At 39.8% G+C, this 23,468-nt stretch overlaps 1 pseudogene; it reads right to left on the bottom strand.

Moving 5' to 3' along the window:
• LOC107584703 (transcriptional enhancer factor TEF-1-like) overlaps nucleotides 1–23,468 on the bottom strand; it is a 65,503-nt pseudogene that overhangs the window by 23,323 nt on the left and 18,712 nt on the right.

Here is a 23,468-nt window from a genome sequence, read left to right on the forward strand (position 1 = left end):
CTAAGGTCCCAAGGTCCCCTCCTCTACACCATGGCCTGTCGTACTCCAGGCCCTCAGTCCTCCTCCCTTCCGGGATCCAGAAGCTAAACTGCTAAACTGTATGTGTCCAGTGCGAGAAGGGCAGACCAACTGCTCGTATGCTATGGTCCCCCTAAGAGAGGTCTTCCAGCTACAAAACAGACCCTCAGTCGGTGGATAGTAGATGCCATTTCTATTGCACATGAGTCCTCTGATCTCCATTCGCCTCTTGGGGTCAAGGCTCACTCTACCAGAAGTGTGGCGGCCTCTAAGCCTTCTTGGCAGGTGTCTCGATGCAGGACATATGCGATGCTGTGGGATGGTCCATGCCCATAAACTTTGTCAGGTTCTATGGCCTAGATATGCGAGCCACTCCTGGCTCCTCTGTTCTCGCGCCTTAGCTGTGCACGCTTCCACACTAGGCGAGATTTGAAAGTCTGGCGGTGTGGGCATTCTCGTTCCCGAAGCATGCTCAGACGCTGCGTCTCGGGGCCATACTTTCGGCATCTCTGCCAGCGCTTGCTAGCCCCGTTCTGGCCGGGCCGAGTATGGTTCTCGGACCTGATTTCTCTCCTCGACAGTGCTCCATGGGAGATTCCCGTCAGGAGAGATCTCCTCTCACAGGCGGAGGGTACGATCATCCACACCCGCCCGGAGCTGTGGAAGTTGTGGGTGTGGCCTCTGAGGGGGCACAACTCATAGCTTCCGGTCTCTCAACCGAGGTTGTTGAGACCATCCTCCAATCCAGAGCTCCCTCAACAAGGAAACTGTACACCTTGAAGTGGAAACTTTTCACTTCTTGGTGCGGAGACCGCCAGCTCGACCCAGTTAACTGCCCGGTTGGTACAGTGCTGGAGTTCTTGCAGGCCCGTTTCTCCGCAGGGTTGACCCACTCCACCCTGAAGGTCTACGTGGCGGCTATTGCGCCCCTCTTGGTGGCCAGTCAGTGGGCAGACACCCCCTAGTTACACGTTTCCTCCACGGTGTGCTGAGGCTGAGGCCTCCGGTACGATCTCGTGTCCCCACGTGGGACCTGGCCGTGGTGCTAGAAGCTCTCTGTAGGCCTCCCTTCGAGCCTATCGAGGAGATCACTGATCGCCACCTTACTATCAAGACTACTTTCCCTTGAGCGGGGTATGTTCCTAAGGTCCCCTCCTCTACACCATGGCCTGTCGTACTCCAGGCCCTCAGTCCTCCTCCCTTCCGGGATCCAGACCAGCAGAAGCTAAACTGTATGTGTCCAGTGCGAGAAGGGCAGACCAACTGCTCGTATGCTATGGTCCCCCTAAGAGAGGTCTTCCAGCTACAAAACAGACCCTCAGTCGGTGGATAGTAGATGCCATTTCTATTGCACATGAGTCCTCTGATCTCCATTCGCCTCTTGGGGTCAAGGCTCACTCTACCAGAAGTGTGGCGGCCTCTAAGCCTTCTTGGCAGGTGTCTCGATGCAGGACATATGCGATGCTGTGGGATGGTCCATGCCCATAAACTTTGTCAGGTTCTATGGCCTAGATATGCGAGCCACTCTTCTGTTCTCTCGTCCTAGCTGTGCAGGTTTCCACACTAGGCAGAGATTTGGAATTCTGGCGGCGTGGGCATACTCGTTCCCTAAGCGTCCTCCGATGCAGCTCGAGTTCCTGAAGAGAAATGTCTCAGGTTACGTATGTAACCATGGTTCCTCGAGGGAAAAAGACGCTGCATCTCGGGGCCATACTTCTGGCATCTCTGCCAGCGCTTGCTTCACTCCTAGAAGCTGAAGCTGGTCTCACCGCACATGCTTTTATAGCTTCCTGGACATTACGTCACCCGCCCGTGATGTCTCGCCCATCTATTGGTCTGATTACACATGAGGTTCAGAGCCGGTCAGCTTTTCTTCAACTGAATACTGTTTCCGTGCTGTTTTGATGTATTTTAAAGAGTTGGCAGTCAAAATTAAAACTGCTGGATGAAAGATATTCTTCATTCTTTATGACAAACAAGATCATGTGAATTACAGAATGTACAACGTTTTTAAAATGTATAAATTGCGGTGTACAGCGTTTATTATGAGGGGTAGAATCCACAGCTCAATACTCACTACTCAATACTCTCGAGTCTCATGAGAATAGGCTACTTTTTTATTCTTACTCAAGTAATTTTTTTGGACAAGTACTTTTACTCTACTCGCACTACATTTTTTTGGAAGGCAATGGTACTTTTACTTGAGTATATTTTTTCAGTACTCTTTCCACCACTGGTCCTAAACAGCATAAGCTAGAATTGAAATATTGGTTCATGCTGTTTTTTTCAGCAGTGATATATAACACAGTGACTGAAATGTCGAGTTAGATAACACCACTTTCAAGGACTTCCTGAGTATTACTAATTTTTAATATGACCAAATTGTGAATTTATGTAATGAAAAGGTAATTTTTTTTATTTTACAAATATGCTTTTAGTCATATCCTTCCCATGATATGCTAAGCCCTCTGAAGTCACACTGCACATGCTAATAGTAAAACCAAGATTAAGGGCTCAGTGTGAGCGCTGGTCAAGCAGATGAACTGCAGAAAGCATCTTTAGGGAAGATTTATAGCTGATAATATGGCAGTTTGAGATCCCTGTGGCTAGGGTTCATTACAGACCAGCTCAAAAAGTGGCACCATAATGACAGTCATTTCAGTCAACATGTCTCAGATAAGAGCACACTGGGCAGGTTTACTATAATGCTACGCTGCAAATGGCAGGAGGGAGCTCAAATTCTTCCCCGCTCCTGATTTCTAATTTGCTTTAGATGAGAGTAGACAGAGACCCATACAAAAGCTGGCTGTTTTTACTCAGGCAGCCGCCAGTGTCCCTGAAAGACCAGCCATTCATGGCGGAAATGCACACAGACGCTCCACTAGGCACACAGACACACACACATACACACACTCTTACAAGCATGCACACAAATGGGGGAGTCATTAATCTATCGGAGTAAACTGGGAACTGTGGAAAAGTGTGCTGGTCAAAAGGAGTTAGTCATCACCTCACAAAAAGAAAGAGAAAGAAACAGAGAAGTCAGACCAACCTCAAGGTCCGTTCAGTAAACACAGACATTAGGAAACGACCCTTGCAGATGTATCTTAAATGACAGGTCAATTTATTATCAGATTATCCCTTCCACAAAAGGCCCCTTTTTTGTAAGCCGCAGCCTTTGTGGATGAGATGCATTTGATGTAAGGTGACTATATGCAGCACACTTTGCTGTTTATATGACTAAATCACACAGGGGGGACGATTGGACATAGTGGGAGAGAATGGGGGGGGGGGGATTTCAGTAGTTTCATTAATGCGGCATGAGGAAAGCATTTGACGGCCAGTGGGTTATAGAAAAAAAGCCAAGAGAAAGAGCCAGGAGAGAGGGGAACACCACAAAAAGCATCTGAGCAACGGCCCTAATGGGCCTCTTTGGTCCAGACTTCTTGTGCAGAGCGTTTGGGAAGAACAGATGACCTCATTAAACTCCAGGAGAGATAAAGGCAAAGCAGCGCTGGTTTTACTCTAGACTGTGCTCTTCTTGCAGTCATGTGGCCGCTCGTGTTGTTTAAGCAGTGACCAGAATCCCGCTGAACTCTGACCTCCAGCTCTCAGCCACTCTCACCAGCTGAAGCGTACTGCCAGCATGAGACAACACTCCACACACGACACACACATGCAAACACGACACACAGAAATGCATTCATGTGACCAGCAAAGTGCATTGTGCTTCTGAGGCCTCGTTTCGTCATATAATGGTTTAAAATTTTTAGATCACACATCTTTAAAGGACTTTTTTTTCATGGTCTCAACTAGAAGCTATTTGAAGGCTGATTTACCCGAAAGGGGTGTAAACACTGTGTCTGTCATTATCAAAACATTCTTCTGTTTTTAGAGCATCCTGAAACAGCAAGTCTAAAAACTAACAGAGTTAGTTTGAGGGAGGGGATAGCTGTTTGCCCGACCAATGGACCAATAATTAATATTTTTTACAGTTATTTTATTGCATGCATCTCTCTAAGTCAGATCTCACAATTCATTTGCTGAAGATAACACCATAGAAATCACACTTCATATTAAACTTTTACTGTAGTTGGAATCAAATTAGAAATTATAGTTAACTAAAATTAAAACTATAAAAAAATACTACTGTTACTTGAAATAAAATAAAATATCTATTTAAAAAAAAACTTTATTTCAGCTAGCTGCCAAGAGAACATTTTAATTTAGTTTAACTTCATGTACTAAAATACGTAAAATTTAAATAAAGATATATAGAGAGACTTATAACAAAAACTACTAAATAAACAACAAAATAACAACAATAACAAAAATTACTTTAACTAAAATTAAAATTAAAATGGAAAATATAAAAATAAAAAATAATTCAAAATATTCATAAAAACTATAATAGTATCTCAAGAATACTAAAATTCCACTGTTACAGATGTTAAAAATTATTTACAAATGGATTTATCATTGAGCAGTAAACTTATTTTGAATAATATCTGCACTGTTTAGAAATAAAAAACTGTATAGATGAGTTTTTTAGAACACATACATTCTGATATTTTTTTTTAGTTTTTTGGTCCACATACATTCTGGGAGAGGATCTGCAAGGAGGAATGGCAGAGGATCCCCAAATCCAGGTGTGAAAAACTTGTTGCATCTTTCCCAAAAAGACTCATGGCTGTATTAGATCAAAAGGGTGCTTCTACTAAATACTGAGCAAAGGGTCTGAATACTTAGGACCATGTGATATTTCTTTTTTAATAAATCTGCATAAATGTCAACAATTCTGTGTTTTTCTGTCAATATGGGGTGCTGTGTGTACATTAATGAGGAAAAGAAATTAACTTAAATGATTTTAGCAAATGGCTGCAATATAACAAAGAGTGAAAAGTTTAAGGGGGTCTGAATACTTTCCGTACCCACTGTATATATATATATATATATATATATATATATATCAATGCCTATATCAGAATGTGTGTGGATTTAATCCATTTAGTCATTTATTAACTTATTGAATATTTCTGTATCCCACAAAGATGGAACCTACAGATTTAGCTTGTGAACTTCTAAAAATGTTGTCCCCAAAATTACAGGGATAGAAAACTGGGATTTATAAAACCTCGGCTCCAAATCGGTGAGCAGCAAAATTGTGCTGCATTATGGAACAAACTTAATAGTTGCCTTTGCTTTCCAGAGCTATTGAATTTCACATCCATATTAATTTCCAAAGCAAATGCTACTTTTCAGGTTTGCAGCATGTGCCGACAGTTCCTGCGCTCCTGCTATATTTAACCAGAAGCCGCCGTGGGACCTACTGTATAGCGATAGACTCAGAGCACACGCACTTAGCGGTCAACGAGAAACAGAGGCCAAAGCGGCCAGGAAAACAGACGTCCACTGACAAGCGTGAAAGGAGGATGCACATCGGGGACGGGGTAGAGGCGCTGAATTATGTATGCTAAACAGGCCGTCGCATGCGAGGGATCTAGGTTACAGGAATTAGTGCTACAAGGCATTCACAGGAAACAGGAAGTGAGATGCATGGCAACCACAAGCCCAAAAGCAGAAAAGCGCATACCTTTAGCTTGGAATGAAATTCGCGAGATTTCCTTCTGGCAAGAACCTGAATGTGACTAGACACCTGCGGGGTAGGGGAGGGGAGGAAAACAAAGGAACAGCCTGTAACCATGGCGATGAAAAGCCCCCCCTGCAACTGGGCAGAGCCAGACGTACCTTGATGGCAGCTTGGATTTCTCGAACTTTCTTTCTTGCTAAGACCTGTATGTGACTAGACACCTCCGTTTTTCAAAACGAAACAAGAAAAGCAAAAAGAAAAAGCAATAAAGAATTACAGACATTTTACACAAGCAAAACATTCGAGGAGGGCCTCCGTAAAAAGGAAAGCGTGGCCAAGCCGACGGCCGCCCAGCGCACTGGCCCGCTCACCTCCTCACTTAAGTGAGCTGATTAAGGAGAATGCAGGCTTCTTAAGCACATTAAGAGAGCGCAGATGTGATCTTCTGTGTGCTGAATGAGAATAGCCATGTCTAGTATTCTTCGGGGAGGAGAGCCAGAGCGGCCGTGTGGGCCCCGGGGCCCTTTAACCGCCGCTCTGCATATTCCTCCAGGTCGGAGTTGTGTTTGTGAATTATGTACTAATGGCGCATTAATAGTGATGTGAGGTGGGAGGTTGTGTGATGTTGTAACGAGGCTCTGCTCCAAGGGGTTACGTGGAGAGCGTTCCTTGTCTTAATCAGGCCAATCACGCACAAGTGGCTGTTGAGCGGGCCTCGCGCTCGACGCCGTGTGTTAATGAGGTCGGTGGTCTCCGGAGGCCCGCCACTCTCGACTTTCCAGCCTGGCAAAGTCACATTTACACATATCTCAGCAGCACAAGTGGTCCTTTGACCTTTCCAAATGAATTACAACAATCACTTCAATGGTTCAGGCTTAGCCAAATGAAATTTCAATGGGATTGTAATTTCCCATTGTTTCCCTCAGTTTGTATATCAAATTTCATAAAGTGTTTACTGCACTTTGCACTTTTGAATTGGAAGTTCAAACAGAGAAAAGTTTCTGCACTTACATTAATTAGTTGTAGCAAATATTTATGCTCAATTCTACTGTCCTGTACAATGGTCATTATTCAAAAATATTTTACACTTTACAATATGGTTTTATTAGTCAACTTTAACATTAACTTACAATGAGAAATACATTTGCTACAGTGTTTATTAATCTTTTTTAACATTATTTAATAACAATGCAACAGATACAATTTTTGATTTGAATAATGTATTAGTAAATAATGAAATTATAATTAATATTAAAAGGACAGTTCAGCCAAAAATAGTGGTTAAACGGATCGTAGTTCATCCGTAATTCATACGGACCAAGCCCCACGGTTCGGCACGCATGTAATCCGCGGATTAATTGCAAAATTTAACCATAATAGAGTGAAAGTTTATCAATTGTAAGTGTTTACACACGCAAGCGATTTTAAACCATCCTCACAAAAGAAAAGGCGAAATGGAACTTGATTTGTTACTCGTGCATTGTTTTCTATCACAGCCGCACAGATATGAAGCTCACACACGCAGAGAGGCGCGTTTGACTGTGCGGGAAACCCGAACTGAACCATCTTTACCATCTCATTCACTCCTTGCCTTTGAACAGATTGAACATATACACATAAAATTATGACAAAATACTGATCTCGACAATCATTGTGGCAAATGCAGTCTGTTGTGTCTTAAGTGAACGAGAACAGCTGAGAAAGAAATCGGATGTGTATCATTAGGCTATATTGGATCCGTGCATCAGTTCTTAAAGGGGCAGCAGCCTAATAATACCTGCTGCTGTCATTATGCTCATCAAACCACAAAACACGTTTTTGACAAAGATTAATCTATTTTTTAATTTATACAGTTAACACTATGCAGTTTTATTTTACACTTAATTATTACATTTCTGTATCTGAATACTACCGACCTTATTTGTAACATTGTTCTGTTGTATTTATCAATGCTTGTAATTTGTGTAGCCTATTTGTTTTTATTTTTACTGGCTGTTCACTTGTCTCTTTAAAAATGTTTGAACTTTCTCAGGCTAAGAGTTTTTGCTGTAGTATCGTACTTATGGAAAGCAAAGTTACATAGATTTTTTTTTCTTGCTGATCTGAAAAACGATCCAATCCGTGGCTCAAAAACCATAATATGATCCGAACCGTGAGATTTGTGATCCGTTGAACCACTAGCCAAAACTGAACATTTTGTCATCATTTACTTACCCTCATGTTGTTCCAAACCTGTATGAGTTTCTTTCTTATGTTGAACATAAAAGAAGATTTCTTTCCCTACTATGGAAGTCAATGGGGACCAACAACTGTTTGGTTCTTCAAAATCCTTCTGTGTTCAGAGTAAGAAAGAAACTTATACAGGTTTGGAAAGACATGAGGGTGAGCAAATGATGACAAAAATTTAATTTTTGGGTGAACTATTCCTTTAAGCACTTTTTAATGGTTATTTCATGTTAGCTCAGGTCCATTAAAATATCAAGAGATACAATTTTTTTATTTTAATAATGTATGAGTAAATTAAATTATTAATATTAAGTACTTTTTCATTGTTAGTTCATGTAACTAAAGTTAACAATGAAACCTTATTGTACAGAAATATTTGATTGCTGAATGCCGTAACTTACCAAGCATAATCAATTATTTTAGACAGTATCAAAATCTTATTCTAACACATAAAGTTTGATTATGTTATTTAACATGCTTAAATTAGCGTGATAATTTAGATATTGTGCTGCTTAATCACTTTAAGTGATTTACTCTAAATCCTTTTCTTGTTTGTTTGGTTCAGAGAGTGGCCTGGATCCTATATAACCTGGAATATTCATATAATTTAAAACAAAAGGATGTCTAGTATTATGTTTCCTGTCTGCTGTAGTAAATCTATCTGATAAGAGCTTTGAGACAGAGCCGTCTAAGCACAGCCCACTGAAGTGTTACAGCTGCACCAGCACATACAGATCACCATAACAAATTACATTACAGTCAAGTGGAAAAAAACAGATTCATGGATTTAAACAAATATTTCGGTCCTGAACAGGTCATCTGTGTAAAAACATGTCTATTTGAATTGTTTTTTAAAAATAAGCCTTTTAAAATAGTGATGCTTTGTGTTTGCTAATGTGTGAGTGAGTGTCTTGGCCATAGCTGTTCAGTGGCGTGTTCTCATACAGCTGAATGAAACATCTGCCGGCTGAGCCCAGCGTTCAGGGTCCGTCTCTCCTACAATCGCATTAGCGTTCTTGCACCCAGCCTGAACATGCTGCAAAGCTCCATGCTCCTGCATGAGTGGCTATGTGTGTGTGTGTGTGTGTGTGTGTGTGTGTGCGTGCATTGCACCAACCTATGTGTGTATGAGCAGGGTGGGCGATATACCAGTAAACAATAAACCGGTAAAATTTGTCAAGAGAATTGGTATTACGATCACCTCAACCACTGCGCAGTAAAAGATGGAAGATGAATGTTGTCTCAAATGCTCCACTTGCTAAAATAATGCTTGTTCTTGTCACACCGCAAGCCAAAGCAGTACATATTTTTCATGGCGTGCTGAACTTTTATCTATTTCCAACACATGTTTCAGGTTTTTCTGGTTAGGTGTTCTATTTTAGAACAAAATACTGGAGCAAACTATTCTTTCATTGTTTGAAAACACATCAGTCAGGCTTTACAGGGCACACACACTTTCTATTCAGTAAATCTGACTGAATACAGACATTTTTAGCAGTTTATGGTCACAGTTTGGGTTTGGGTTCAAGTTGTCAATTTTATAATTTTTTTTATAACATATATTTATATATTAACTACCATACTTATGGAATTGATGTATTAATAATTTAGTTATTTAATTTTTATATATTTATTTTGTAAATTATAAGCTTATAGTTATACGTACTTACCAACAAGGGAAGCCTAATTTTTTCTTTGAATTTAAAAAAAGTGATTATGAACAGATAATGGATTTTAAAAATTGCAATTTTGATCACTGAACATAAAGGGAAAAAAAATCTATCAAAATCGAAATCTTCAACATTCAGTATTATTAATCATTTCTCTTTTCTGTAAAAATATATATACATTATGTACAGAACATCATAAATTATTTTAAGAACACTGTAATAGACATTTTACCTTATATCGCCCACCCCTAATTGCGAGTATCTTTTTATTTCTGCTGTTCATTGTGTGAGCTGTAAGTTTTTATCCTTCAAAAGCACAGATAGCAGGTGCATTCAGCAGTACTGGCCTTCCCGTTTAGTGGCATGCATGCAAGAACACGGATTCTCTTACCTGTTTCCGTGTCCTTGTCTTCCCAGTTCTGAGTTTAATGTATCTGGCAATCAGCTCGTTCCGACCTACAGAAAGACAATAGATGAGATGTGTTAATGTAAGAACTTTGGAAATGTAATACTTTAAATTCAATTAACCTAATCAAACCAGGAATGCACGGCCTTGAGTTCGTATGCATGAGCCAAAATTTCTATAGCCTCAATTGTTCTCACCATGTCAGCAACATGTAGCAATCTTAACCCCAGCGAATGAACAAACAGACCTAATCTAAATGAAAACTTGGCCGTGCGTGCTATTACCATGAAAATAGCCCAACAACTCTACGGCCTTTCAATTTAATCTAATTTAATCCCAATTTCTTCAAAGCCTCACGCTATGAAAAGAAACAGATCCAGACATTCATATGGTTACAGCACGTAATGGCAGAGGAAACATATTCATTTAACACACTACTGTTCTCACTAAATAATAATTAAAGCATGGTTTTGTAGTGATCTCCAATTAATGGCAGCTCTACACATTCTTGCGCCCTCGGCACTGCTCTAATTACTGATGCTAGGCACAATGACCCCTGCTTAGCCTTTTCATATGTTAATAACATACCGCCACCCCAAAACTATTACGCAAATTATAGGTAAGGAGCCACTCTAATTATGTGTCCAGCTGTAGCCAACGGTTGCCATAGAGCCTTTGTTTTTTTGTTTTTTTATCCAGGGCTGTGTAATAAAACTAGCTTTTTAAACAGGCAACCGCAGAATTGATGTAGCTACAATTTACCACGTGTCCACCAATTTTACTTTGGAACAACAATGAACTGTATTTACTTCCAAATATAATTAGCATAAAGTCAAAAGAATATTGAATAGAAACACTAGAAACACATGAGATAGAAAAACATGTTGCTTTGGATACATATACATATATATGAAAAATATTGAGAGATTGATTATGTTGGTCAAAGGAATATTATTGTATTAGAAACACCCACACAGCAACATTAACCAGTTTTCTGTCAATATAATTTTCTGTAAGAATAAAAGCAAGCTTTGTGAGCATAGGAGACCTTATTAAAAACTTTAAAAAATCAAACATTTTCCAAACCTTTGAAAAGTAGTGTATAAAAAAATAAAGATTCAAGATTCTGAAGTGCGCACCAAATAGACACTTTAGTATCCCACCAGGACATGATGCTGCTAGGTCAAATGAAAATGACAATATAATGGATGTAGTACTTCTATATTTCATTCATATTTCACACATAATAGAATATACTTTTTTAATGGCTGAAGTAATTATTTAGTAATTACAAAGTAATTACTATTCAAAATAAGTATTTCAGACTTTTAAGTATAACGTTACAACTGATTTTTTTTATTCTATTGTGACCTGCATCCAAGTGTAACAGATTATCAAAAAATAAAAAAATTGGCTCTATTTATCAGTTGTTAACTGAATTTGGGTATGTGGGCGCTGCACTGAAAAGTGTAGGGAGATGAGCATAAGCTTGCTGAGGCAAGTTCAAGTGGATTAAATGATTGGAGAAGTCCTGCATCCTTATTAAGATCTATAACTTGCATTTAGAAAATAATTTTCATTGAATGCCTTTAACTATGAGGTCATCAGCAATGTCAAAGTGTCCACATAAGTCTGAAAAGCCCCAGTTGGACACTGGATCCTTTGAAGACCAAATTCTGGAAATACCCACAAACCATGTACACATGTGGCAATATTGAGATGTCTATATGAAACAGTACAAACTCCCTCTTCGAAGACCCTGCCCTAACAAGTGTTTAGCGCTCCCCAACACAGCCTGAGGCCAATGAGCATGCGATTTCAACATGTGTGCTTGATGCATGTGTGGGCTGAATGGAGGGGCAGCTCTCTTTCTTCACGTAGGCCATTCTGTTAAGGCTATAACAACGGCAGAAGATCATGTGACCTCCAGGACAAATAAATAGCATCTGGGGATTTTCAGTTCGAGCCCACCTCCCCAGCATGCCAACACTGTAATCTCTCCCAGATGAAGCCAGGGCCTCGCCACTTTCAATAATTCACACACTGTGTACACATAACATGACAATAAGGGCATTCATGCAGACGCCTGATTCCTAGATCAAAGCTCACAAACGGCCAGCTGTAAGCATGCTTAGTGCTGAATAATTCATTCTTTTCACCGCCTTGAAAAAAACCCTGCTCAGCGGGACTTGGCCAGCACGCTTTCTTTCCTGTGTTTGCCGTGCACAACAACGCTAGCAGACAGAAAATGAGACAAAAAAAGAGGGTAAGGACACACTGGAGGCCCTGAAACCCTAGGAAACAAGCTGACCCCCAATGACAATAATAAGAGAAAATTATTTTGAAAGTAATATGTGTTCCAGTTTTTATTCTAGAAGAGTGTGAACAGGTGCCGTGTATGAAGCTGGACGGTGAAGCCCTAGTTCTGTATCAACACATAAAAGTTCACATACTTTTAAAATAATGTCAATGTCAATTTTCTTTATATAGCACAATTAAAACAACACATGTTGACCAATGTGCTTTACATCATCTCAATATACAAATCAGATAGAGAAAAGAAAAATCACCTAAACCAACAACAACAATAGTAAGAATACGCCATGGCAAACAAATGTGTCTTTAGCTGTACTTTAAAAACATATACAGAGTCAGCGTCCCTGACATGTAAAGGTAAGCTATTCCAAAGTCTTGGCGCTACTGCCGCAAACGCATGATCCCCTTTCTGGCTCAACTTAGTCCTTGGAATTTTAAGTAAATTTTGAGTTGTTGATCTTAATGTTCTTCCACTCTGATACTCAATTAGCAGCTCTGATAGATAAGTAGGTGCGAGGCCATGTAAAGACTTATACACTAATAAAAGAAGCTTAAAATCAATCCTATACTGTACCAGAAGCCAGTGTAGAGAAATCAAAGACGGAGTAATGTGTTCACATTTTTAAATATTCATTAACAGTCTACCGGCAGCATTTTGAACCTTCTGCAGCCGCAAGATAGATACTTGACTAATACCCTTGTATAACGAATTACAGTAATCAAGTCTTGATGATATGAGAGCATGAATTGCAATTTCAAGACTCTTGAATGTAAGACATGATTTAATCTTGGCCAGATTTCTCAAATGAAAAAAACTTGATTTTACCACATGATTGATCTGCGAGTTCAACTTCAGGGAGCTATCAATACAAACACCCAAGTTTTTAACATGTTCTTTGACATACAAAGACAATGGGCCAAAATTCAACTTTACTTCATCCCTGGCTCCTCTGGGGCCGAATACCACAACCTCTGTCTTTTTCTCATTGAGATATAAAAAATTAGAGGCAAGCCATGTTTTTAGATCAGAGAGGCACGACATAAGGTGTTCTAATCTATTACCATTTGTTAATGGTAAGTATACTTGCAAGTCATCCACAAAGCAGTGAAATGCTATGTTGTACTTCCTAAAGATGTCTCCTAATGGAAGCATATACAGTGAAAAAAGAGTGGGGGCCAGAATAGAGCCTTGAGGCACACCACATATAAGCGATTTCGAGTTTAATGTATATGTGCCAAATCTTACTGCCATGCTTCTAGCAGTCAAATATGAGTTAAACCAATTTAAAGCTTTCCCCTGAATCCCCACATACTCTTCTAGCTGTGAAAGCAGCACCGTGTGATCTATTGTATCAAAGGCTGCAGTTAGATAAAACTAACACAGCTGAATCACCAGCATCCACAGTCATCAGTAAATCATTAAAAACGTATTCTTTCTAAAAAGTCATGTAGTTGACAAAATACTACTTTTTCTAAAATTGTTGACAAAAATGGAAGATGTGAAACTGGTCTACAATTAGTCAAGTCAGTTGGGTCTAGGTTGGATTTTTTTAGTACAGGTTGCACAAAGGCCTGTTTCAGCATGTTGGGAAAAACACCTGTATCTAAGCTTTTGTTTATAATCTGAAGAATACTAGGTCCAATGACCTCAAAGTTTTCTTTTAAAGACCATGGAGGAACCATATCTATGGCTGACCCGGTAGGTTTTAACCTGCTTACAATTTCACACAGCCGCTGAAATGTAATGGGTTCAAATTGATTAAAAACTGCAGTCTGTGTAACATGGCCTAAAAAGTCACAGCTCATTTGTGGAATAGTCCCTCTTAGGTTCTCAATCCTAGTTTTAAATGAATTGATAAAATTCTCACATATAGATGGGGATGGATCTAGATTTAGTGTCGGAGGATTTACTACAGAATTCATAATGCTAAACAACTTCCTAGGGTTATTAGCATTTTTTTCTATTAGCTCAACAAAATACTTAGATTTGGCTGATCTAACAGCCCTCTGAAAAAATTTTAACGCTTCCTTAAAGATATCATAATAAATGTGTAACTTATTTCTTTTCCACTTCCTTTCTGCCTGTCTACAGATTTGTCTAAGACTTATTATCTCATCATTTAACAAGTGATCAGACCTAACTTTATGCTGTTTAGTGTTTTGAGGAGCGACTATATCTAACACATCTTTGCAGGCTAAATGCAACAAGTGTAAATGCTCATCAACACCCATATCCTAAAGAACAGAGTCAGACACTTTACACACCTCATTAAACCTTGTGACATATTATGTACCAGTTGTAGATGAAAAACTACGAAAACATATTAAACAATATAGGTTTGTGATCAGAGATAACATGGTCATATAATTCTAAATCTTCAGTAAGGAGACCATTAACTAATTGGGTTAACTCAAAAGAAGTAATTAAGTTTAAAAAGTCCTTCGTCATCACATTTTCTGGGCAGCACACATGAATATTAAAATCCCCTAAAATAAGCAGTTTATACAATTTTGAAAACAAACATCCTAGAAAGTCACCAAATTCATTGATAAAGTCTTTCTGTGTTTTAGGAGGCCTATAAATAATAACAATGGCAACTGGACTATTAGTGTCCAAGATCAGCAACTGTCATTCAAATGAAACATATTTTTCAGTTGCTATTAATCTGCAGTTAAACTTCTCTTTAAATATAGTAACCAAACCTCCTCAGCCTGATGAACGAGGGGTATTATAAAACTTACAGTCCCGTAGTAAGAGCTCATGGAAAGGACTCATGTCCCCAATTGTAATCCACATCTCGGTAATGAACATAGAGTCTAGACTTTGTGCAGTAAAAAACTCATTAAATAAAAAAGTCTTGTCATCACTGACCTCGCGTTGATCAAATCGATCCTCAGATTTATTGTGTCTGCATTAGGTTGAGGTGTCCGACGCAGAGGTTTAATATTACACAGTCTCACTCCGCCAGGTTGAAAACGCGGCGAACAAAACAATTGCAGCGCTCCAGAAGAAGTAGGAAAAATCAGAATATTTCAGGTATATAGCGGCTCCAAGCAACGCCATCTCACAAAACGAGAACAATCTATTACGTCGACAACCAGGTCTTGAAGAACATATCTCCTCTGATTCCTTCCAAGGGTAAGTTTGAGCTTAACCGCGAAGCCACCTCTTTTCCCTCTATGCTTTCGTCATTTCTTTCCCAGAGGCAAAGACTGTACCCGACGAAGGTAGGGGGGCACAGATGCCAACAATGGCGGCGGAATCCCGCAAGCAATGTCTGGTGTGTCTGTCCATCAGCCAGAAGTTCAATATTTAGCAGAGTTTGCCGGTCATAAACTAACACAGGTAGTGCACTTAGACTTGAAACAACACATGGGTTAAAATGCCATGATTTAAAAAGCAGTTAAAAAGCCATAATACAAGCAAACTTAAAAGTCTCAGAGAGTGACAGCATGCCAGAGACACCGGCGCCATCTTTTTTTAATCCTTGGTTAAAAAAACTATAAAGTATTAATAGTTCTGGTTACTGAAACTCATTTGCAGTAGGGCTGCACAAATTTGCCCAAAAATCAAATTGTGATTGTTTTGTCATATATTGCATTAATGAGTCAAGTCAATAAGAATATTTATGAATAATAATAAAATAATAAAGTATTAAAAAGGGAATCTGGCATATTTCGCTTTGTGTGAACAGGTCCATAGGAATGCACTGATTCAATTTAAAGTCTCGTTTGTGGTGGATATTCATGGTGAACATATTCATTCTGCAATATGGTATACATGAGAAAGACGGCAGAGCAGTGGGTGAGAACGGGGAGGATGTGAACTCTTGCAAGAGTTCTCCAGTTGTCAATCAAAACAGCAGGGAAAGGATTAGGTATTATGGCCCGACTAAAAAGCAGAATACCAGGGCAAAGAAGGAATCTGTTATCTCGAGTAGGAAAAGGCTTCTCTTTATTTCAAAGACACCAGAGTCCATATCAATAGCTCCTAAAACAGCAGAAGCCACTCAGTGGGGCCTGCCGGCACCCCTCTTTCTAGGATTGTCCCCCAGCTGACTCTTCATTCAATTAGGAATGCATCTCCGCCCTTTGCACCAACTCCCTCAGAGGAAAGAGGAGCGGACTCCCTCCCCACTACCTACTGAGAGCTGTCAGCACTCCCACCTCAATTTAGACACTAAATCATCCTCCCCTGCTCAGACTTCACAGATATGCACCGACAGACTCTGGCCATTGAAGGCTTCCCTGAATAGGGTGTGCCTTTGATAATTTTGCAGTCTGGAGCCGAAGTGTGACTGTATCTGGACGTTGGCAAAGCTGGAGGACAATCGTTACATCCGTCCATCCCTTGGTTTCTGCATCCCCTCCTTGAACTGAGGAGGTTTACACAGCTGCTTCATTGGCCGCTATTCCCCCCACGACCCCCTGCTGCGGCCCACTTTACCACACATTCATTCTCACCTCACAATGCTGCATCACACTTCTTTAATTTGGATGAGGATTCATTACCTCAACTGGGCTGCTCTCAAACGGCTCGGCACAGCAAGCATTTTCTCTGTGTTTTATGGCTGTTTCTCAGAGTTGCCAAAACACCCAAGCAGGATTGGACTTTCAAATTACTAATCACCATTAATGTGTCAAGACTCAATATCTTTTCTCAGCTCACAATGACACCTTTCAACTTGAAATGTTCATAAATTATAATGTTGTTATGAAAAAGAAAACCATATCAAATGTGCTTTGTACATTTTCTGCTTTGTGCAATTACCTCTCTACTGTTACTTGATATAAAGCTCTGCTCAACAGATCAGTTGGTCCAAGCTGATCTAGTTGATCAAGCTGATCGGTCCAGTGGGTTAGGACCATGTTAGAACACCAAAATTCAGTTACCATGTCCAAATAAATCAGCTTGACCACCTTAAGCAGGTAAGAGCCCATTTATAGTCATTAGCTGGTTGATCAACTGGACTAGAACTGATAGAACATCTTGGTCAAGCTGGTTAGAGCAGGTAGACCACCTTGGAACAGCAAAAACCAGCTGCTATGTTCAGCAGCTCCCATCTCCTCCTCTTTGCAGTTTAACTGGGATGAATCCATCATCATCAGCCTTTACATTAGCATCATCTGAACCCTACAGAAGGCTCAAGCTGATTAAGATTATTGATTAACTGGATTATCATTTGGTAGACCAGTTTTCAACATGGTAGACCACCCTGGTCAAGCTGGTTAAGGCTGGTAGACCACCTTGAAACAGCAATAAATCAGCTGCTATGTTACAAAAACCAGCCTGACCACCTTATACCGATATGACCCAGTTTCTTTAACAGGTTAAAGCAACACACTGCAGCTCCTTTCTTCTCCTCCTCACAATTTAAATGGGATGAAACCATTAACATCAGTCCTTGCATTATCATTCTCTCAACCCTACAACAAATTCAGTCTGGTCAAGATGTTGAACTGGACCATCATTTGGTGGACCTGTTTTTGATCTACTGAAAATCTTGATCAAGCTGGTTAGAGCTGGTAGAACACCTTTGAGCAGCAACAAACCAGCTACCAATTCCCAAAAATAAGCTTGATCACCTTAAGACAGCATGAGCTGTTTTTTTTTTCAAGCAACATGTGGCAGTGTCCTCCTCCTTACAGGTCTTACTAGAATAAAACCATCATCTCCAGTCCTTCCATTAGCATCCTCTCAGTCCTACAGCAATTTCAATCCAGTCAAGATGGTTGATTTAATGGACTACCGTTTGGTGGACCTGTTTTTAACCTGGTAGATCATCTTGATCAAGCTGGTTAGAGTTGGTAAAACACTTTAGAGCAGCAACTAACCAGCATTTTGAGTCCCAAAAATGAGTATGACCAACTTGCATGAGCAACATACGGCAGTGTTCTGATCTTTACAGATCTATCTAGTATGGATAATCACCAGTCCTGTAGCACCCTCCCAGTCCTACAGCAATTTTAATCTGGTCAAGATGGTTGATTAACTGGACTATTATTTGGCTGACCTGTTTTCGACCTGGTAGATCATCTTGATCAAGCTGGTTAGAGTTTGTATAGAACACCTTAGAGCAGCAACTAACCAGGATTTCAAGTCCCAAAAATTACCACCTTAAGCTGGTATGAGCTGTTCTTTTCTAGCAACACGTGGCAGTGTCCTCCTCCTAACAGGTCTAACTGGGACGAAACCATCAACACCAGCCCTTCCATTAGCATCCCCTCAGCCTCTCACAAATAGTACTCCACAGGAGCCAAAGAGCCTCTACAGCAGAAGTGTGTTATATCATTTAAAAAGACAGCATAAAATTGCCATTGATTCCACACCGAGGGGGTGAAGCAAATAAAGCCCCATCATCCTTCCTGCCAGCATGTCATAGCAAAGATGATTTAATCAAAGCAAAATCCTGCAGCTCGGCTCAGACCCCATGCCATAAACATTGTCCTCATTTATAGTTATAGAATATTAAAGCCTTTTAATGGCTTTGGTTATGTTCTTTGATTGCTAAAAACACATCACATTTTTTTCTCAGAGCTTTTTAAAGGACTCATTTCCTGTTGTACCACATTTGTTTAACGCAGGCCTGACCGCACTCACATCTGGCCGGTTGGACAACTATGATGTCAGTGGATGCTGGATCGCAGCCATACAGCCAGTAAGCATTTCTCACATAAAGGCTCACTTTGACGGCTTCACCCCATCCAAATCTAGCATTAATCCTCAATAGGCCACAAATTGAATCTGTCGGTTGTCACAGAAGAAAGGAACTAAAATATGAAGTTTGATCATTCTTAACATTCATTCCTTTGAGATTTCAAACTTGTATTCTTGTTCGTCTTATGAACAAATTACTTTCATGAGGTACTTCTTTTAATCAATTGGTCAAAAAATGCAAACTGACTGAGCAATGTTACTAAATCTATTGCTAGTTAATATAACCAAAGACAAACTGTTAATGTTAAATGTTATGAATTGCACATTAGAATATATGGTATTTTGGGCAGTACATTTTAAGAAAGATTGCTCGTAATTTGGGGGAGTGTAATTACTGAGTAGTACTACATCTACAGTCACTATGGACGATCTATCACAAAAGCATGAATTCTTTGGGTTTGATATTCTCCCAGTGAGACCTGTGGAGACAGCAGCCCTTCTCCCGTGTGCAGTAAAAGACACAATGCCCCTGCTTCCCTGTCACGCGTGATAGATGACTCGAGGGTCTCCGGATTCCATTAGCATCACAATAGACTAAACCAACAATATGGAGGCATTCACTCCAAGGGTCCCTGGCTCGGTTGGACTGGGGGAAGGGCAAGAGCGGGGCAAAGGGAGGCAGGCAGGAAGCCTTTCACTCCCAAGAACAACGGCATTCGAGGAACACTGCTTGCTAGGAGGGGAACCCACATAGATAGGAGACAAAGAACGAGATTTGTGCCTTGGAAGTTGAGCAGGTGACACAGAACTAGATTCAAGTGTGCAAAATGAGGCAAAAAAAAGATTCATTCAAAAGTTTCTCTGGCAAAACCTGAAAAGACTTTCAGGATTGTGACTAACTTCAACAACTAATTTTCAAGTACATTCACAACTGAAAATAACTGAGCATGCAAACTACAAAATTTTCTCATAACTAGTTTGCTTCAAGTGAAATCAGGTTAGCAAATGTGACCATATATTTTAACCTGAACTTGCATCAGCACAAAAGAGAAAAATCTGACAAGAGAAAGTGCATAACCTTAATCTAGCTACTGAAATCTATTTAGAAAGACCGTTTATAAACATCTGACTCATGCAAACCAGCTGCCTATTTCAGGGGGTTATGTTTCCTCATTACAGGGCCCCTCACTTTAGAGAGAAGATAAACATTTCTTTACTGGCATTATTGTTTCATGAAGAACTTTTTACATCAATTGCACAAAAAGTCCTTTGTAAGTTCTTAAGATTATTAAAACATTCTTCATACTAACAAAATGTTTCTTTTAAGTACTTTTCATTGAATGGCAACCAAAAAGTGGTTTATCCCAGCACTTTTATGTCGACCAAATTTGTCACACACTTAGCGGTATCCCGGCCTTTTTAGGGTCAAAACACTGGCCTCTCACCCACCCTTTGACTTGAACAAGCTTAGAGTTCAAGACCATGCATTTTGCCCCATGACCTAATGAGTGTGTGAGCACGTGTCTGAGGTATGGCCATTCCGTGCCATCTGCCACCTGCTGAGAAGACAAAAACCACACACGCACGCACGCACGCACGCACGCACGCACACACACACACACACACACAATCACATACATTTATGCATCACCCACTCACCACACTCAGAAAGACCCTTCATGGGAGAATGGAACAAGAAACAAGCTTTTCAAACCACATGTCTTGTCCATTTATTAGTGATGTTTGCTAAGACAGGATTCACTATTATTATTACACAGATATGAACAAACCACTAACCAAAATTATTAAAATTTGGCTACAGCCTGACAGACAATAAAACAAGTAAAAAATGTTCTAGACTTAGATTGAAGGTGGAACTAAAGTCTGAACCACCTAGCAACCACAGTGAACACCCCAGCAAATGAACCACTGAAGACCCAAGTATGCTTCATTTTCTGCGTTCAGCTCTGTCTTGAGCAAAACTGAGTGTACAAGGCTTTCAATGCATACTCCATTGACCATGAGCATGGATGGATGAGTTTGGCGTGTGTGCATCTAAAGAACCTCTTTTTAAATGCTCAGATCACTTGCACTTTCTCCGGTGTCCACGTGGACACAGAAATAAAGCTATGCACAAATGGCATGTGTGGAAATTAGCGGACTGTGCTGCTGATGAAAATTACGTCATGTGGACTATCCACAAACTAGAGCAGAAAGTGAAAATGTGAAGTAGACTTTTGTCTATACACTGTCAGAAAATGGCACAAAAGCTGTCACTAGGGCGGTACCCTTTTAAAAGGTACTGATATGTGCCATTAAGGAACTAAATAATATGCATCATTTAAGGGTAAATGAGGCACAAAGGTCTATCTTTTGTGTAGCAAAGCTGATAATGTAAGTATTGCATAAGCAATACTAATTGTGAAACTGATTTGCATCATAAAAAGCTAGAGTGAGATTCATCAAAACCATTAAACAATGTTCATACAAGGAACTTTAGTGTGAAGCTTTTACAGCTGCTGACACCATAATTTTATTAATACATATTATAATACATATCATGTTCAAGCAAAAAATCAGGCTGATTTTAGGGGTATCAGGTAAATGGAAGTACTAGTCCTAATATGCGGCCTGTGCACATTTTCAGAGCTCAAAAACAAGACTGAACAACACATTTAACTAATGCTATATAAAACTATTTATCCACTAATATTATATTAAATAAACATACTGAAAAATCCTTTGAATGCACTAGATAATACAGTTTTGGAGAAGCATTTAAACCCATCTTGTAAGCAGGCATTCATTTTGTCAATAATGCACAGCATCTCTCACCAGGACACAGGTACACTGATGATCGTCTTTAATCTTTCAGATACTCGATTAAAGGGGTCATATGGTGCTGCTAAAAAGAACATTATTTTGTGTATTTGGTGTAATGAAATGTGTTTATGCGGTTTAAGGTTCAAAAAACACATTATTTTCCACATACTGTACATTTATTTCATTGTTTCTCCTCTATGCCCCGCCTTTCTGAAACGCGTCGATTTTTACAAAGCTCATCGGTCTGAAAAGCGAGGTGTGCTCTGATTGGCCAGCTATCCAGTGCGTTGTGATTGGCCGAATACCTCAAGCGTGTGACGGAAATGTTACGCCCCTTACCCTACTGTGTTGCCCTGTCAAGCTGGAGCGACGAGACAAAAACATTAAAACCCATTATAAACGAGGCATTTGTTGCATCCAGTGGGGGCATAATTAGGGATTATAATGACTTACTGTCCAAGAACTTGTAACACTCCAAAGAGAAAGGACAAATTGAAATCGCATCATATGACCCCTTTAAATCTAATCTTCACAGGCTTTCATTTATTCCAATCTACACTTGAGCCAAGGATTTCTGGCTTTGTCTCACGGCCTTCATATCTATATGCCTATACTTCATGAGCCGTTTCTCAATGCACATAAAAATCGTTAAAAGCATTTAACCTTAATGTACAAAAAGCAGCTTCTGTTTGAGCCAATCACTTATCAGAAGCTCATGGGTGACAGCGAATGAGGATGGATTAGTGCACTGTAACACACGACCACACTTGTTTTTGTGGTCTGCAAAGGATGAAAAAAGTCTGCAGGTCTGAAAACTTCTTCATGTTCCTAATTCAGCTATTACGTCTTACTGAAAATTCCCCCACTCCATCACTGTCATGCAGTGCTCTGCTGGTCTGAAGTGAGTGGGATTCTGGTATGTAACCAAGATCTACAAGCAGACGTTAGTAATAGACCATCACTTCCATCCAAAGGACTGCCAGAGACTGGAGCACACCTGAGAAAAACTATAGCTATGACAATTTATCAAGGGCCAAAGTAACATTGGTCTACTTTTAAAAAAAAGTCTCTGTGAGTACATGATAAATGACCAAGAAATGTTTTTTTAGCATGGTTGTGATTAGCTTATTTAGACTGTAAAGAATGTTTTGATTATAGCGATAGATATTTTGGCCAGTATGGCCAATTTTTGACTATTTTAAGGTGTCAGTAAAACTTTATTTTAGGGGTCAATTCTTACAATTGACTAGCTGCTTATTGGCATGAATTTTACAAGCATATTGGTTGTTTATTAGTATTTATAAAGCACATAGTGCCTTATTCTGCATGACAATATTCTACATATCTCACTAACCATTAATAAGCAGCAAATTAGTAGTTTATTGACTCAAAAGTCATAGTTAATACTTAGTTAATAGTAGGGCTGTCAAAAAAAATTTGAATTTCGAATATTCATCGAATTAAAAAAAACATTGCATTCAAATTTAAGGTCTGCATCAGCCGTCAGGCAGCCTTATCAGTGGCCCACGAAATGCGATGACGATGTATGTGTCATTGATTGCATTTGAATGCTTTTGTTAGCCTATCCAGTTGAACCCACTAGATGCGGCGCTGCTACGTTGTTCATTCATATTGCGGAAAACGAGAGCATCACTGTGGAGAAGATGTTGTTTACGTCAAAACTGAAACCAAGTCGTTCACACAGAACGCATATTTATCACATTTTCTAGAGGGACATCTATCAGCGTTGCACTCGCGTCT

Source organism: Sinocyclocheilus grahami, unplaced genomic scaffold, assembly GCF_001515645.1.
Source record: "Sinocyclocheilus grahami isolate Dianchi unplaced genomic scaffold, SAMN03320097.WGS_v1.1 scaffold62.1, whole genome shotgun sequence".
NCBI classification, from domain to species: domain Eukaryota; kingdom Metazoa; phylum Chordata; class Actinopteri; order Cypriniformes; family Cyprinidae; genus Sinocyclocheilus; species Sinocyclocheilus grahami.